The sequence below is a fragment of the Ailuropoda melanoleuca genome, chromosome 2 (assembly GCF_002007445.2).
Source record: "Ailuropoda melanoleuca isolate Jingjing chromosome 2, ASM200744v2, whole genome shotgun sequence".
Classification (NCBI taxonomy): domain Eukaryota; kingdom Metazoa; phylum Chordata; class Mammalia; order Carnivora; family Ursidae; genus Ailuropoda; species Ailuropoda melanoleuca.
This window is the reverse complement of record NC_048219.1, coordinates 59,001,033-59,018,213: the sequence shown is the minus strand read 5'-3', so window position 1 is coordinate 59,018,213 and position 17,181 is coordinate 59,001,033. Positions and strand designations below refer to the sequence as shown.

The 17,181-nt window shown below is 38.7% G+C and overlaps 1 long non-coding RNA gene across 1 annotated transcript; it reads left to right on the top strand.

Moving 5' to 3' along the window:
• Window positions 1–216: 216 nt before the first annotated feature.
• On the top strand, window positions 217–8,331 carry LOC117801007. Its single transcript, XR_004623296.1, has 3 exons — window positions 217–3,108; window positions 3,398–4,128; window positions 4,203–8,331. It is a non-coding gene; the product is annotated as an uncharacterized LOC117801007 (long non-coding RNA).
• The last annotated feature ends 8,850 nt before the right edge of the window (window positions 8,332–17,181 follow it).

Sequence of the window (17,181 nt, the reverse complement as noted above, 5' to 3'; positions counted from 1 at the left end):
AAAAAAAATTATGTGTAAATGGACCCGATCAGTTCAAACCTATGTTGTTCAAGGGTCAACTATATATACACTGCAATTTCTTTACCCATTCATCCATTGATGGACACTTAGGTTGCTCCTGTGTCTTGGCTATTATAAATAATGCTGCAGTGAACATGAGGGTGCATGTATCTTTCTTGGTTAGTGTTTTGATTTTCTTTGGATAAATACCCAGAAGTGGAATTGCTGGATCATATGGTGGTTCTATTTTTAATTTCTTGAGGAACTTCCATGCTGTTTTAAAGAGGCATAATTTATAACTGAGATCCAGTGAGCTGTCCAGGACTACTGAGGTATCTCGCTTCATTACCGTGAAAGTTTTGGCCACACGAATATAGGGTCATGCTAAATTGCAAAATCAGCATGTGGTGTTATGAAAAGATCACTGACTCCGGCATCAGGAGACCTGAGTCTTCATCCCGTGGGATAATCAATCATAATCTTCGTTTGTGAGCATTACTATATCACTACGTGCAGGCATCTTTGAACATACTTTCTCTAGCCTGTGCAATCCGGCAGCCAGGAAGATATTATCATCCTGTGTTCAAGTTGAAGAAACAATTTTGGGGAGATTAAGGGACCCTCCCAAGGTCACTAAACTAGTAAATAGCAGAGTAAAAATTCAAGCTCAAGACTGTCTCCTGAGGCTCTGTCTGCTGAACGCTCCATATTTCCCATAGCTTTGTCTTTCCTTCTACCATTCCTCCTTCTAGGAATATCCTTTTTGCTCACCTCAGTCTGTATGACTTTTGGTTATTCTTGAAGCCTGACTCCAGTCTAAGATTTTGAGGAAGACTTCTAGGAACACTCCCATCCACTGGTCTCTCCCCGTTGTAACCTCACAGCCCTTCTTAGTGCTGCTCCCTTGCTCACACTTGCTTATATGTCTCGTATGTTCTCTGTAGCCTTTGTCACTTCCTATTTATTGTGAATGGTGTTTTCAGTGTGACACCTTTCCCTCTCTCCTCTCGCTCATTTATGAATTTGGCAGACGTTTGGGGAAAATCATTAAAATATAGAAAAATACCATATATCTTACTACCCCAAATTAACAAAATTTACCATTTAAAATTCCTGGTTTCAAATATTTTTCTTTAAATAAAGAAATAGCACCTTACCAATCAAGTTGAGGTTTACATTGCACGTTTTCCAATCCCTTTCACCTTCTCCTTCTCCAGGGGTAACCACTAATCTAAATTTGGTACCTAACCTCTCAATCTCTGTTTTTTATTTTTTGTTACACACTGTGTATTTGCAAGCAATACATAATGTCAGTTTGTAATCTCTTTTGCTAAAGATAATGTAATTATTGCATATATCTTTTGAAAATTTGCTTTTTCATTCAATATATTTTAAAAACTAGCCATTTTACTATTTTTAAATTAATTTATTCATTTAAATTGTAGTATTCCATTTCATGAACATAAATGTCTTATTTATCTAATCCTCTATTTATGGGCATTGAGGCTCTTATAGGAAGCTACTTCAGTGTATTGGTTTCTCCTTTACTATTAGACACTAAATTCTCTGACTGAGGGACTGTGGATTATGCCTCTTTTTGCTTAGCACTGTCATCGCAATCCAACAAATGTATGCTGAATGAGTTGATGAAAATATCTGAGCAAGTGAAGGTCTTCAACCTTGAGAAGGTTAACATGATTGAAAGCAGGTATAGGGTGGCATCAAAGAAGTCAGTTGAAATAACAATTTTTTTCTTGTATTTATGGGGATGGAAAAGTAGGGTAATAAAAAGCTACTTGAAATAATACTGAGGGGCATGTGGGTGGCTCAGTCAGTTTAGCGTCTGACTCTTGGTTTCCGCCTGGGTTGTGATCTCATGGGTCATGAGATAGAGTCCCACGTCAGGCTCCATGCTCGGTGTGTGGGGTGTTTGCTTGAGGATTATCTCCCTCTGCCCTTACACCCACTCATGGGTGCTCCCTCTGTCTCTCAAAAAAAAAAAAAAAAGAAGTAATAGATGAGGAGGGGTAAGTTAGTAAATTTTTTTGTGATCCTAATGAAATTTGTGAAAGACTAGTAACAGAAAATATGTAAAATAATTGAGGAAGCTACAAGGAAAAATGCTTAGAAATGTGCTTAAGTATGTCAGTGCTGATTATGGTCAGACGGTGGAAGTTCTGTATCTACTTCTAACTGGGCCATCTCCATGATTCACCTTGGAGAAATCTAATTACCCTTGAATATTTGACCTTCAATGTGTCAACATAAACAGTTTTTCAACCTGGTTTCATGGAGATCTGGCAGCTGTGCTTAACAGATAACATTTTCCTTGGAGGTATTAAAGGCCATGGTCTATTTCTTTAATTTTGTATCTTCCCTTCTGACCCTTTTGCACTTTTGTTACTTTCTGATTCTTATCCAAATGGATAATATCCAATGACGGGGAGAGAGGTGTGAAGTCAGGAGGTAGGGGTGACTGCAGGGAAGAAATGAGTTTATACTTGTGAAACCTTAGGGTAGTGTCTATCACAGGTTTTGATCGCAAGACCTGTTAATTACTACTCCTTTCTTTTATATTTCTTACAGCAGATATAAATTGTTATTTTATAGGCTCTATTCTAAGTCTGCCAGAATGAATGCAGAACTCTTCATGTTTCTTCAGCCCAAGGTTATGATTTGTTCTGAGAATTCTGGTGGGCAAAGAGCAAGGGTCTCCACAGTGAGAAGAAGTGAACTCCAAACACTCTCCATCCATCAGGGTTATCAAATGATAAGCAGGGACAGCAGGATTGGGCTTTGATTGGAGAATTAGAATGAAGCTGTAATTAAGCTTATTATTTTATATGTAGCTTCTTGTGATGTCTATTGTAATTTGGTAGCTATAGATCCACTCTCCCCTACTCGCCCATCACTCAGTGATCTATTAATTCAACATTTATTTGATGAATATAAAGCACGTACGAGGGGCCTGAGATGATTCCAGGGACTTGAGATATGTGGATGAACAAACAGGAAAGAATTCCTCCCCTCCCATAGCTTACGTTCTAGCTTGGGAGGACAGAAAATGAACAAAAAATATGGTTAGTGAATTGTATAGCACATGGGAAGGTGGTAAGTGCTATGGAAAAAGAAAAGGTAGATCCAGATAAGGGAGATCAGGAGGGCCTGATAGAGGTAGGATGGTCAAGTTTCATTGACAAGGTGAGAAGTGAGCAAAAAAATTGAAGGAGGTGAGGAAATTGCCCATGCAAAGATATGTGGGGGCAAAAGAGCTGACACCAAGGCCTGTCGTGTGTGGTGTGAGAAGCGCTGCTTGACTGGAGTGAGTGAGCAAGGAAGGAAGCAATCGGAGGTGAAATCAGAGGGGTTATGGAGGCCANATATAGCACACGGGAAGGTGGTAAGTGCTATGGAAAAAGAAAAGGTAGATCCAGATAAGGGAGATCAGGAGGGCCTGATAGAGGTAGGATGGTCAAGTTTCATTGACAAGGTGAGAAGTGAGCAAAAAAATTGAAGGAGGTGAGGAAATTGCCCATGCAAAGATATGTGGGGGCAAAAGAGCTGACACCAAGGCCTGTCGTGTGTGGTGTGAGAAGCGCTGCTTGCCTGGAGTGAGTGAGCAAGGAAGGAAGCAATCGGAGGTGAAATCAGAGGGGTTATGGAGGCCAGATGAGGTAGGGTCTATAGGCCATTGTGAAAATGTTGGTGATCCAATGGAGGGCTCAAATTAGTGTTTCAAAAGACCACTCTGACTTCTGTGTTGAGAACAGGTTCTAAGGGACAAGATCCAGGAGAGAGATGGCAGTCGAGGTAAGAAGTAATTCAATTCTGACACATTTTTAAACTAGAGCCAGTATCCCAATGGATTAGATGTAGGGTATGAGAGAAATAAAGGGACTAAAATGCCCCAAAGACTTTTTTGACAGAGCATCTGAAAAGATGGAGCTTCCATCAGCTGGACTGTCTGGATTAGGTTTGGGCAAGAACATGAAGGATACTTTTTTTATAAGTCTATTAGCCATCCGCATATACCAATCTGGAGTTCAGGAAAAAGGTCTTGGTTAAAGATGATATAAACTTGGGGTTTTTGGCATATAGATAGAGTTTAAAACCAAGGGATTGGATAAGGTCACCAAGGGAGTGAACGCACATAGAAAAGAAGACCAACAACTCAGTGCTGGNAAACCAAGGGATTGGATAAGGTCACCAAGGGAGTGAACGCACATAGAAAAGAAGACCAACAACTCAGTGCTGGGAGCCCTCCAACATTAGGGCCTTGGGGTGCAGAAGAGAAATCAGCAAAGAAAAATGAGGAGTGACCAGTGAGGTAGGGAGAGAGGTGGGTGAGTCATAGATGCCCAACAGAGAAGGTGTATTAAGGAGGGAGTGATCACATATGTCAAATGATGACAATGAATTAAGTCAGATGAGGAGTAACAGTTGACTCATGGATCTAACTCTGTGAAAGTCATTTGATAACATTGATGAGAGCAGTCATGGGATATGTGGAAATCAATGGTTAAGGGAGAATGGCAGGAGATGAATTGCAGATAGCAAGTAGACTAATAGTCAAGACTAGTCTCCTAAATGGAATTTGAGCACTCTGTGCTCAAATACTCTTCCCCTGGCTCATTAACGTGCCCAAAATACCAAAGGCAGAATTTCCTCACTTCCCTTTAGGAGAGCCCCTGTATTCAACCACTGAAAATGTAAATATCTTGAAATTGGTATCTCAAAGTTACTAATATTGTGGTATGGATTTGTCTGTTTGCACTAATTCTTGGGGTGACAATGATATTGTAGAATTTCAGGGCTATGTGATTTTAGGTATGTCATAGCCCAGTCCCTATTAACAGAGGTATATATAGGGAAAGTGACTGGCTCAAGGTCACATACTTGATGGATGACAGAGCTGACATGAGGATCCAGGATTTCTGTTCCAGTGCCTTTTCAATCTCATAACATTTTATCTTGAATTTGATCCAACATGTATGTAGGACAAGTGAAGGCAGCAGGAGATGTTATGGAAATGTCTGTTATGTGAAAGAAAGAATGAATGAACAAATAGAAGAGCAAAGACAAGGCAAAGTTTTAAATGTATGGGAAAACCAGTTGCGGGTTCATCAGGCTGATGGTAGGTAAGATTTGCTGCGAGGTACAAGAGAAAAAAGCCAGGGTGAGAAATCGTAACAGCTAAGGGAGCAAGAAGTGAGAGCTGCACACTGCAGCATAAGTGCTTTTTACCTTGAAAGCATCAGAGATGTTTAAAATTATTTTAAAAGTAAGTGCAAACTGTTAATGAGGGTTAATGGAAGGGACTGAAGATAGAGCAGCTCTTTAGTAACAAGAATTGGGATGATGGCATTTTTTAAATCCTTGCTGACAACATAAGAAAACTACTGACTGGGAGGCAGCAAGTTTACAACTGCCTGAAAATAACCAGATACAAGAGGTTTCAACTTGCTGGAACTCTTATTATATGCTTGAATGACTCCTGGAACAAAAGAAATCTGTGCATGATTGTTTAGGAAAGTGTAAGATAAACAAAGCGTATGTTTTCTAACATCTGACGATAATCTGATAGCTGTATTATATTGGTCTCTGCTCATTTTAAGGTTATGTGATGAAGATGACTTTAGTGGTTCTTAAGTTCAGTACATAAATAAATGATGTTAAGACTCCACTTTAACTTATGCCCCTCAATTTTTCATACATATTTGCTGCTTTTCTTTCGGAAAAGAAAATGTACATTACTTGTTCTCCTGGAAACATTCCATCCTTTTTTATGCTTTTCCTTTCTCTTTTGAAAGATCCCCCTCACACTGCATAAATAGAAATGTCCCTGAGATTCATTTGATTTCATGGATGGCAGAGTGCTCATTTCAAATATCTTTGGGAGAACCAGATAAAATAGCTACACTATACTGCATTACCTGATTTAGTGCTGGGGACCGTTTGAGGACTAGATGGCTATGGGAAATTGTAATGGGAAACTCAAGTTGGTTTTCACTTCAAGTTCAGTGCTTTGAATCCAGTGGAGTTGAGGGTAGTCAAAAGTTATCACTCTCTGATTTGACTGTTCACTGCTCCAAGGGAAATAAGCCAGTGGTGCCTCTGTTTTGCAGGTGGGAAGGAAAACGCTCCTATCACCTTGGTACTAAAGGGCAGTTCCTGAGCAGTGTCAGCAGAGAACTGGCTGGGAAAGGGGACTTGTCCTTTCTCTCTTGCAGCCATGACTTTGTCAGGGCTAAGGCATACTGGTGAAGCAGTTGGGGAAATCCTACACTTCTGTTTATCGGGCTGCATCTATTCTTGGGAGAAAGAGAAGCCATCTATTTCCAACGCTGTCAATCTGGTATCCCCAGCCACCACCAGAAGCCACTTCAATTTATTTCTCCAGTTCTTTACAGTTCTCTTTTGCAGAGAGTTTATTGTAAAGATGTATTAACCAGTAAGACGCCTTTAGGATAAATTGTGTTCAACTTGGGAAGGAGATAGCAACTTTGGCAAAGGTGCCCACGGTAGTTTAAGTAGGAGAAGAAAGTAGTAGAGCTTGACGCTGCTGGAAGTATCACTGTGTCTGTCCGCTCTCTTGGTCCGCTCTCTTTCTATTTGCATGAGCTTTGCATGAGCTTTGCATTGCTTATTCCCTCTTCTCACTAGCTTCCTTCCCTTCATACTTAACATTGCTCATTCACTCTTGCAACTATTATTTATTTATTTACATTTACATTTATACTTATACATTGCTCATTCACTCTTGCAACTATTATTTATTTATTTACATTTACATTTATACTTATATTTTTATTTATTTATTGTATTTGGTTAGTTAGTCAGTTCCTGCTCTCTTGATTTTTGCTACCTACAAGGAGGAAGTAGACATTCCTATAATAATATTGGAGCTTTCCCTCTGTATTTGGTCATAGGTACAGCAGGCTAGCTCCCCCCAGGGGAGGGACATAGCACTTGATCTTAACTAGCTAGGATTAGGTGATTTCCCTTGGCTTCAAGCTGTATACATAGATTTCCCAGGGAAACCGAGTAGGGCCAGTTTCCCTTGGTGGCCAACCCTTGGCTTGAGGCAGAGAGGAAAATGATGTTTAGTTCCTTTTTCTCTGCAAACACAGAATCATTCATGTGAAGTCTTATTTTATAAGTTTAAATGAGCCTTCAACAGTGTTCTAGGCACTGACAGTATTCGGAAGTCTGACTAAGCAATGTCTCCAGCCTAGAGAATTACTAGTGTAGGACATTCAGCAGTGGGAATCCTTGGGAAGGTACGACCGGTCCTTAAGAGCTATGGATAACGTAGTTGATAACCAATTTCTCCCTTTGCCAGGTGGAGCAATGTAAAATTAGGGAAAAAAAATCCTATGTGCTTTGGCAAACAATTTTGAGTCTGCTGCTAAAAAAATGATGGATAAATTAAAAGATGAGAGAAATACATCCAAGTGACTTTAACAGTCGAATGCTGAGCAGTAATTACACATCAAGTCTGGAATCACCAAACTGAAACATAGGCTTGTCTCTTCTTTTTATGTGTAGTCTGAGGTTTGTTTGAAATTCTAAAGCATTGTGCAGATTATTGGGAAATGACTACATGTAAAAAAGCAGAGGAAAACTTAAAATGGGTCTATTTTAGGTTATTCTTTAGATTTTCTGTAGGTTCTTAGGGAACTTTTGAAGCATTTTGTTTCTAGTATTATTTCTTCCTATGTCACTAGATATGCTTACTAAGCTTGGAAAATGTGCAAGGGCTATGTGACATGGTCATGACATTGAAGTCCTTTTACTACTTTACCTTGTAGGACTCTAAAACACCATCTGGTAGACATTAGTCTCTTTAATGCCCCTTGAGCAAGTCTCAACCCTAGATTGTTATCCCATAGCAGAGGTCCTTTCCCTACCTTTGCTTCACCGATTGACATCTTCTGATCTTTTAGTCTTCCATTCAATACTTGCTTTCTCCAGAGAATACTTAATGAATGAGTGAATAAACTGGGTACCATTTTGTAAATAAATCTCAGCCCAGGATTATGACTAGGTGCCAAAATGCCCCTTTCTCTCCTAAATTTGTCTTATTTTTTTCCCTTAGATTTGGCTCTTTTTCTTTTCACCTTTCCTTTTTTCAATTCCTGATATTAATTTTTGACCTATTATTGCAATTGGAGTGAGAATGCAAAGCACATGGGAACAAAAGTATTCAACATCTTTTATTCATTAATGCAATGTTTTCTGCTTCGTATTTTTTTATTATCAATGTAAATTTTAATAAATTCCAGGTAGAATTTTTTTAAATGTCAAAGAGGTGCACACTCTGTGCACAGAGGTGCTGACTTTTTAAAAAAAAATTTTTTTATTATGTTNAAAAAAAAATTTTTTTATTATGTTAGTCACCATACAGTACATCCCTGGTTTTTGATGTAAAGTTCGATGATTCATTAGNTAAAAAATTTTTTTCTATTATGTTAGTCACCATACAGTACATCCCTGGTTTTTGATGTAAAGTTCGATGATTCATTAGTTGCATATAACACCCAGTGCACCATGCAATACATGCCCTCCTTACTACCCATGACCAGCCTATCCTATTCCCCTATCCCCCTTCCCTCTGAAGCCCTCAGTTTGTTTCTAAGAGTCCATAGTCTCTCTTGCTTCATTCCCCCTTCTGATTATCCCCCCCCTTTCTTTATCCCTTTCTTCCCCTACCGTATTTTAAAAGCTTCAGTGAATAAATGTAAAGGCTATCTAAAAGACAATCAAGAAATCAAAGACCATTTAAGTGAGGCTGCTGTGATTTAGGAATGAAAACAAAATGCTCAGTTTTAGTTAGTGGTGAGGAAGAGGAATAGGAAAATTTCGGAAAAGTCACTTGGTTTGGTGGAAAGAACGTGAACTTTAGAAGGTAATGGGAGAAGGTGAATCACATCTGAGTATCTATAATATTTAAGGCATTATATTAGGTAGTGCCTCTACCTGATATCAACCCTCTGATGGAGGTGCAATTAATCCTATTTTATAGAAGCAAAATTGATTCTCACAGACACAGTACTTTGTCTAGAGTAGCACAGCCAATAAAGAGCAGGACTGAGATTTATTTATTTTTTTAAGGATTTTATTCATTTTATGAAGGGCGGAGGGGCAGAGGGGGAGAGAATCTCAAGCAGACTCTGCACTCAGCATGGAGCCCAACGCAGGACTTGATCTCATGACCTGAAGATCATGATCTGAATTGAAACCAAGAGTCTGATGCTTAACTGACTGAACCACCCAGGCGCTCCATAGTAGGACTGAGATTTAAACATAAATATGATCCCCAAACCCATGTCCATTGCAGTGTCTCATAGTCATAACTATATCAAAATATCTATAGGAGTCAGGTGGACACAGGTTTGACTCCAACCTTCAAACTTACTAACTTATACCTGTCTCACCTGATAGATTTCTGGTATATTGATACTGAGTGAAGAATAGTTTTAATGTTATATATTTAATATTATGTGTATTTTACCAGGGGGAACTCCAACATATGCCACAATTAGAAATCCTGCCAGCATATGCCACAATAGGAAAATTGAAGAAATTAGATATTAGAGTAATTCCCAATAGTCTCAGCAACAGCTAAAGACAAAAAAATGTCACACAAAGTTCTACCTTCTATGGTGACTCTGCCTAGAGCTGGGTGTTTGTTATAGAGAAAGCCTCTAGTTTTTACCACCCAAAGTTGTAATGCGTGTGTAAGTGATATGCAGACATATCAGTAACCTCTCTTAGAGAAGAATCTTTTTCTCATGAATGGTTGTGGACTCAAATGAGGTCATAGCAATGAATATACATAGGAACCACATTTTATTAAGGTTATGGAACAGTATAAATTAAACATGATACAAACTTTGGAGAAATCAGATTGAGGTTACAACACTACATGTGGGGCACTACATAATCTCTGCTTGGGCTTGGCTAACATTTGCTCACTTCCTGACTTCATATTTAATCTGAGAAATCCTTGAGGGGAGTGTTCTCAGCCAGGGGCCCCATTCTGTGGAACTTTTCTCTGTGCAGTTTAAGAAGATCTTCAAAAATATGACCACTTCTGCAGTTCTGGACACTTCAGCTACTTGGTTGAAATCCTCATTTAGTCAAAATGTCAGTCTATTTGGGGGAGTCCCTTTTTGGTTTGGGATTTCAATCAGTTTTGTGCAAGAACATATGGGCTGTCATGGGCTTGGTTCTGTGATGTCTTGGAGGGATGATGAAGAATATATTCTTTTCTGTTTGCATGTTGGTCTTCAATTTCATTGTCTGCAAATTGAGGGAGTTAGACTACATAAATGGTTCTTAACCTTTTTGGCTCCAGCCTCCTTTTAGAAGCTGATGGATACTCTTCTAAAAAAATGTCCTTAGCTGCAATTTCTAGGGGTTGACATACTACTTAAAGGACTCCCAGGAACCCGAGAACCCCTGGTTGGAGAATCTGTGGACTAAATTATCTCTTGGGTCCCTTCTAGTTCAGATATTATATTATTCATATTTTCTATGATGATTTGGATGATTGTTAGGATGCTAGTAAAAATGGGATATGAACTATTTAGGTAGATTTAACTTTCATAGCCATAAATGGCAAAATGTCATCTGATAATTTTCTTTTTTTTTTTTTTCCAACAGAATTTCCGAACCATGTCTGCTCTTTAAAATCACCTGGGAGAGCTTTTAAAAATTCCAATGCCTGGCCACACCCCAAATCACTTAAATCAGAGTCTCTGGAGGTAGATTCCAGACATCAGTTTATTAAGCTCCTCAGTTGGTTTCATTGTGCAGCCAGGTTGAGAGTCAGTGCCCTAGCAGGATTAAAACATCTTCAGAAGTTCCAGATAACAGGAACATCAACCACAAGCTGAAGATGAAAGGACATTCCATTCTTTGTCTGCTCTCAAATGTTTGGTATTGAGTACTATATTTCCAGCTCAAAGTAAGGGTTTGAAAACTCTTGTGTGTCATCTTGCCTCCCAATGTGTTATGATCTTGTCTAAGCTGGGCAAGTGTTATAAATACTGAATGGCCTTCCTGGTCCCATATATAGATGTAGGAAGGACATATTAGGATATGCTGTGCTCTGCCACAAGCACACATCAGTAGAGATTTGTTTTCAACATAAGAACAATTACCATTGTCATATTCCGAACTGTGTGCAAATTGTTTTATTATAAACTCACTGTTGGTCCCTATTTAACTGGGAAATCATTTGTTCTAAATTTATCTATTCTCTCTGCATGGCATTGACATTTGCCGGCAATGCCAGACTTGCTTCACTTATAAGAAAAAAGATTCCATGGAGAACAGGCAGTGCTCTCATCTAACTGATTAATAATCTCTAGAGAATCTTTGGAACTGGCATGTTAACTCTTCCTGCTCTCCTGCTCATTTTGACTTTCACTGAACTCAGAAACACAAACAATGGTTTTCATGAAATGGGGCAGTAAAAGCTTTCTTCATCAGACTGGCTCTCCAAAGAAAGAATGCTCACTGTCAAAGCTTAAAGATGAGAAATGAGATGTGTAATGAAAAGTTGTTTGTTTTCAAGAGTTTACAAGTCAATTTGGGTCACTTCATCAGCCAAATTTTTATCTCTGTACTAGGCAACCATTACATGTTTTCAGCTTGAAAAAACAACAACAACAGTCCATCTTTGCTTTCCATGGCATCTGTAGTATGTTGCAACCATTCTGCAATGTAATGCAGACAAAGACTCTCTAAAGTCGCATGGTCTGTTTGAGTAATAGGAGTCCATTAAGAATGAACAGAGACATCCTGTATTATCGTGATTTCTCCCTTTGTGGGTTTTACAATTTTCCTACCAAGCTCTGGTGTTTTAAGATGACATTTTGCACATTGGATTTAACTACCTGAGAGCCTATGGACACGGAATTGCCGGCAGCCAGTTGGTAGCCTGGAAGGACCTTACTTAATCATGACTATCTGCTTACTACTTCTTTTTAGTATAAAGACGAACTCCTTCAGGAGGATGTCTTGATTTACAGACATCCTTTTGTTATCTTCTTAGAAATGCTATTCAAATCTAGAACTAAGACAAAAGTCAGATAGGAATCTTCAGCGTCATTAAGTGGCACAATCTGAGTGTAAATTTCATGGCACCGGCAAGGGCTCCAGATCTTGATAGTGACTGTTGCTAACCCAAATATTGCCACTGGGGAAAGGATGCCGTTAATAATTACTATTCTAAACACATGGAAGCACCAGGAAAACCTTTGATTTTAAGACAAAGATTTTTAAGTGGAACTGAGATTATTTATTTTCTCTGTGGCTTTTGAGTCTCAAAGAACCTAAATAGAGAAGGTAATGCATGTTGTCAAGTTTTCATTTAATCTCTAGACAATTAGCATTTTTAAATAAAGAAGATAGCTTCTTTTAATTGGTAATATTTCTTACTGAATTAGAATTACTTACTGAATTATTTGCTTTTTCTCTTGTACAACAAGGTGTTGTCTATTTGACTTGTATTTGAAAGCAGCTTTCTTGGTGTGCAGACGTTTTTATTGTTTGGAAGAATTCTGTAGCTTAGGCCTCAGTAAATATTAGGGTAATAATTATGAAGTAATATGATTGAGTCGGTTATCACCCGGGGGTGACTTAAAGTTCAGTGTTAAGAGGGATGCTTATGCATTTGATTATGCTTAGTACAATTAACCGTTTTAAGCGGCTATTTTAGAAAGTGTATTATGAACACTTCAGTCTAGTCACAGTGGTGCGACAGTTCTGACACAGTCTATATGCTTGAACATTTGCATATTCATAATGCAGAAGATATGCGTATTTGTAAGTGACCCGGATAGTCACATTGCCACTTTATCAATATCAATTTTCACTGCACACCCAAAAGATTTGTAGAACACCTTTCAAAGCTGGTTTTTATTAAAATATTTTGAACACAGCAGACAAATATTCAAGGGTATTTAAAATGAAAGACATATTCATGGGTATTTATTTATTTAAGATTTTGTTTATTCATTTGACAGAGAGTGAGACAGCAAGAGAGGGAACACAAGCAGGGGGAGTGTGAGAGGGAGAAGCAGGCGGGGCTCGATCCCAGGACCCTGGGATCATGATCTGACCAAAGGCAGACACTTAACAACTGAGCCACCCAGGCACCCCTATTCATGGGTATTTAAAATTAAATACGAATGTCTGCTTCTATGAGGAGATCAGGCAAAACTCAGTTTGGGCACTTTAGACAAACACAGCTCACTGTTATTATTTGGAAATTATCTGTAATTCTGAGTGGTGAACCTCTTTTGGTTTTGTAGATATTGAATTAGTTACAGGATTTCAGTGCCCCCAAAAGGTAATGATCGTGCTAATAACATTTATGTTTTTTTGAGTGTCTAAGGTGTGCTAGGCGTTCCTGGGGGATTTTGCAAATAAAATCTCTATGCTAATTCTGCCAAATTGGCATTGTTGCTATTTCCTTCTCACAATGGAAGACAGTTGTCACTCAGAGAGCAAGTGCCTGGCCTTATTTCTTTTCTGTCAACTCACCAAACTGGCTTCAACTCAGGATCCCGTGCTGTTCCCTTTGCTTTGAATAATCTTCTCCACCCCAGGCTTTGCATGCCTGGCCCCCTGTGTCATTCAGATCTTCCCTGGGCCGTGCCCTGCTCCTTGAGGCCTTCCCTTACTACCTAAACATGCTACCCCACTGCAGCCTCCCTCCACTCACTCTGTACAGATTTAATGTTATTTGAAATTATTTTCTTCCTTTACTTGAAAATTTTCTTTTCCCTACCAGAGGGAATTTAACCCAGAGGATTTTGCCTTCGCAAAATGGGGACTTTAGTCTTGTTACCCCCACTGTATCTGCAGCCAGAGTCGCTGTATAATACATATTTTTTGACTGAATTAACAGATAAATCCTATAGACTAGTGAAGGCTAGAGCTGGGATTTGAATCCAAGTCTTTTTGGCTTCAGGGTCTATGCACTTTCTGCTCTATCACTTTGTTTTCCAGCCGGGTCTAGTGTTTAATATCTGAATAAATATCAAATATTCAGGCTTGACCCATGACATTTGATCAAAAACACATTTAAGTTTTGGCAAATAATAGATTCTACCAAAAATAAAAGCCGATTGCTTCAAAGTTTCCATAATATTATGCTTCTCTTTGCTGCTGAAGAAGTAAGCCTAGCTAACAGGAAACTGTCACGATAATGCTAAATATTTGTTACAGTTTTATAGACTTACATACATTTCACAGACTGAGTATTTCAAAAAGCGATTCTTTGTTAGATTAATTTGAATTGTTATAGAGATATAAAAGTAGAAAAAAACTACTTTCTATTAAAAAAAAAATCTTTCACCATCCAGAGTTTTCACAAATTTGGATTATCCTTCCCAACAGTTAGATGGAATTACTGAGGTTTCACTGAATTTCTAAACTCTTTTTTTCACCAACAGATGTGTACAAATGTCTCTTTTGGGGGGGGGTATGTAAACCATCACAATTTCAGGAAATGAGTCCACGGTTGAGACATTTGAAGGAAAACAAAGTGTTGAAGAACAGCTGACTGCATAACTAAGAAATCAATCATTGCCCAGGCTGCTTTATTGGCATAATTGGCAATGATTTATAGAACGATGGCAGGAGTCCAACTGGGCATGTGTATCCTTAATACCGTTATAGCACTCCGGCATGGAACTTCGTCAACGCGACATAATTGGACTGGGGAAGAAGTTTTAGAGACACCTATTTAAATTAGCTAATAACCAACAAGAAAATATTTCCCAGGAATTTATTTTGTCAAATAGAGTGAACGTTTGTGAGGTATTTTAATGGAATCCTGAAACAAAATTGTGCTTAAAGCAAATAAATCAGAAAATATCTCTCAAGAGCTTGTGTAGTATCCAGTGTTCTGCATATATCTAGTGTAATACTGCTTTATTAACCAATATTGTCATATGAAAAAAAGTTCTGTACAGAAAATAATAATGTCCATTGAGTGCTGAGGACACGGGAAGGGACTTAGAGGCAGTGAGTGTGCCATTGGCCAACTGATAGATTTGGTTCATTTAAAAGGAGTAATGTAAGGTTTATCTACTGTGCTGCATCTTGTAACTTACTTGTTAAATTTATTCAGGAAAGATGGCTTTAGTGATTTTTCTGGAAACTAACTAGTGGGTTGTGAGAGATAATTAACAAAACTTCCTGTTTCTTCTCTTGGAACAGATGGATATTTTTGAAATGCAGCAGAACACTGAGCTCAGTTTGAGGGCATGCATAGTTGAGTTGCTTCTATTTGTATAATGAGGTGCTACTTGCCTCTATTCCAGAGGTCTACAGCCTTTTATCTGCAGAGTCATACAACTGGTTTCCACGGAACTAAGCAGCTAAATGTAGCAGCCAATATTGGCGTCAGAACCAGACTTTTAAGGACGCTGCCCCAAAGCAGCGTGGTTTTTTTTTGCTCTTGTTTTTTTCTACCTGATAAAACACATCTCATCTACCTTATTATCCTAGCTATATGGGTGCCAACATTTGAAAATGGCCTAGCTCTCTGGGTGGAACTTATTGAAAGGGCAGATATGAAGCAAAGGTTCATTGCTAAAGTGTCAGCGTTTGGAATCTAGAATCAGTAAAATTGCTAAAAGACAGGAGGAGAGAGACACAGGACAGCCCATGCACAAAAATTTCCCTGTTGATTGAATATTCAGATGAGAACTGCTCCTAGTGGTTTTGGCAAATGTGGATGATTATAGCAGAAAGCAGGGGCTTTTAATGGAGTTTCCATGTTTCTGATATATTTCTTAGACCAAACAGCCATTGTAGGTGTAAATTCTATTGATAACTCTTGAGAGTACATTGCATGTTTTTATATTTGCTCTTCATGAGAGGAGAATTTACCATGAAGCTAATAAAGCTTGGCCTTTTATTTGTAAGGATCCCTTCCAAGTTCTCCCAATGAGAAAAGCTAGGAATCTGTATGTAATTTTGTACTGGATTTTCTTAAAGAGTCCCTCCCCTCCCCCAAATGAATAAAGTTCATGTCCACACAACCTAGATCGGCTCCTGTTTGAACAAAGGAGGTAGAAAGGGCTTTCTGGTTTTTAGAAGATAAACGATGTCTCAGTAGTTTCTGTGGGAGAAGGAATGTGGGTTGACTTAACCCACTGGCTTAAACTTAACTTGATTACTAAATGCAAAGCCCAGACAAAAGGATGGAGAAACGTAGAGGGAGCCCTGGGACTACCATGAAATTTGATAGCTATTCAATTTTTACTGTCATTGAGCAATAGAGATAAATATGATGGGGGCTTACAAAAGCTGCTTTTGGTTGGAACTTTGGACGGTGGGCTCCTTGAGGGCAAGTTTAAATAAATGTTCAATTTGCATTCAGAGAGGTTGTTGAGCAGTGATCTCCAACACCAATATTTAAAACAATCCTGCGAGGCTCGTTTAGATAACCTGGGTCCTTCATTAACTAAAAGAGAAGTAGAACTTAAATTGCTTCAAGCCAAGTGATATATTTCCTGACTTGTGCACTAGAGTAAAGCTTAGGAATACACATTTTGGGTAAAACGCACATGTAGTCCATTTTCTTCCTTATTCAAAAAAATGTGGATAGCATATTCATTATTTAAAGTCCAGATCCTTACTGTGATTAAGCTGTAATGTAACTTTTCAGTTTTATCTTCTACCACCCTGAACTCCTCCTATCCATGTTCCTTCTTCCAGAAGACACAGCACCCCCAAATAACCTGCTCTGTTCTCACACTGATTCCTGAGGTTGAATGCTTTCATTTCCTACCTGCCAAATACGGTATCTTACACACAGTAAACCTGTAATGAAAGCCTGTTATATTATTACTTCATCTATGAATAAAACAAACAAACCCCAAACCAGAACTTGCTCCAGGCAAGTGTGGAAGGATTTGCTCCTCTACTGATCATAATTTTTGATGCTTGTTTCAGGAAGGAGTCCATATTCTTTGATATGGAATACTGGAAATAGTTTTGAATCTAGTCTTTGCTTCCTTCTCCAGTTTCATCTCTTACCATCTTTGTTAGTTGTTCATAACTGGTCCTGCCTCCTGGCCTTCACACATATTGCTCCGAACACCTGGAATGTTCCTTTTACCCCATCTGTCTCAACTTCCTTCCCTTGGCTAA